A 1,761-nucleotide genomic window follows, 5' to 3' on the forward strand; every position below is an offset into this window, starting at 1 on the left:
GCCGAGACTGGTGGTGACGCGGACGATGAACGAGGAGGTGGTGTATGAGCTGCGGCAAGCCACGCTGGTGAAGGACCTAGGGGCGGTGGGCGCGGGAGGCCAAGGCGGGCAGGCGCTGCTAGTGGCTGGAGCAGCTTGAGCAGGAGGGCACGCCGAGCTCGGCTGGGGCCTCATGAGTTGGGCGGCATCTGGCGCCGCAGGGTCAGTGCGCCCTTCGCCGCCCTCCTCGTGGTGTCCGTCCTTGTCCTCGTCGTCTTCACTGGCCGCTTCCTGCAGGGCCCCGACGGTCAGTCTTCTGGATTCTCATGCCCAACCAACCTGGTCTTCTTTCTTGTCCTCTCTCCTCTGTATCGTATCGTCGTGTGTTCTTACTGAAGATTTCTTTCAGCTTCCTCGCGATTCACCCCGGTACATGTGGACGACTCCACACCCCGGACAGTCTCCTCCACAGACCAAGGCAAGAAGATCAAATCCATACGCTCTTCTTCAACATCTTTGCAGTTGCTTGTGTCTTGTTCATCGTTTCCTTGTGATTGTTAACCGCTTGGCTTCCCATGTTCAGACTTGGAGACATCTGATTCATCAAATCAAGAAGGGGAGGGGGGTGACCAAAAAATTGGTAAGCATAGTGGACATAGGAAAAAGAACACTTGGCTGAACTTCAGGAAAAGGATGCACTGAATCTTAGTAAGCGGATACTCATAGCCGAATTCTTTTGGATGCACACATAGTTTGTCTCGCAACTTAAATAATGACAGTAAATAAACTCTCAATTGCACTGACCAGTAATTGAAAATAAATTACACTTAAATTAACTGAAACCTTGTGTACTCCCATGATCAGTGTTACTGTACAGTAATTCACACCGAATTTGTAAGTGCAAATAGTGCTTGTTTTCATGAGTAGGATGCTGATCAATGGTGCTTGTTTGGAGTAATAGTTTGCTCTGTAGTGCATTTTTGCTGCAACCTAATCTGTGGAGTATCAAGCTAATTGGAAGAAAGCCAATTGCTTGCTCTGTAGGAACTTTATGCGCTAGAGTATAGGATTTGCTGTTTAGCAAGGCTTGAGTAATTTAGTGTTCTTCACTTCTCCTCTACTCACTTCTCTTCTCTTCAGTAAATTAAATTTAGGAGTAGGAATAGTTCTTAGAACTACTCTGCACCTTAGAACTACCCATGTTAATTAATTAATTTCTGTTAGGAGTAGGAGTAGTTCTTGGAGTAGGAAGAGGAGCAGTGCAAAGAATTCTCTTCTCTTCTCTTACTCTTCTCTTCTCTACTCTTGCTCTCTTCTCTTTGCTTCTCTTCTCTTCTCTTGGGATTATTATGGATTATGGAGTATCAGAGAGTGATCATACAAATGGAGTAGTAGAAATATACACATACAAATGGAGTATGGAGTAAAAATATATGGAATAAAAAATACATGGAGTAAAAATATATGGAGTAAAAATACTTGGAGTAAAAATTTAAAGGGAGTTACACATACAAGTGGAGTTAGACATACTTCAACATACTCCACACAAACAGCATACTCCAACATGCTTAAATATGGATTACTACAACCATGACAAGCATCACAACCTCATCACAAGCATCATCACTGGCATCACAACCTCATCACTAGCATCACATCCTCATCGCAAGCATCACAAGCATCATCACTGGCATCAGAACCTCATCACTAGCATCACAAGCATCATCACTGGCATCACAAGCATCATCACTAGCATCACAGCCTCATCGCAAGCATCACAAG

The 1,761-nt window shown here is 44.7% G+C and overlaps 1 long non-coding RNA gene across 5 annotated transcripts in view; it reads left to right on the plus strand.

Moving 5' to 3' along the window:
- The first annotated feature begins 556 nt into the window (after window positions 1–556).
- Window positions 557–1,761, plus strand: part of LOC123061117 (uncharacterized) — a 16,673-nt gene continuing 15,468 nt past the window's right edge. For 4 of the 5 annotated variants that reach the window (XR_006428488.1, XR_006428491.1, XR_006428492.1 and 1 more), the window contains exon 1: window positions 561–687. This is a non-coding gene — a long non-coding RNA (uncharacterized lncRNA). Of the gene's footprint in view, window positions 688–1,761 lie in introns of all 5 variants that reach the window. The other variant, XR_006428490.1, reaches the window with a different exon arrangement.

The sequence above is a fragment of the Triticum aestivum genome, chromosome 3A, assembly GCF_018294505.1.
Source record: "Triticum aestivum cultivar Chinese Spring chromosome 3A, IWGSC CS RefSeq v2.1, whole genome shotgun sequence".
In the NCBI taxonomy this organism is placed as follows: Eukaryota; Viridiplantae; Streptophyta; class Magnoliopsida; order Poales; family Poaceae; genus Triticum; species Triticum aestivum.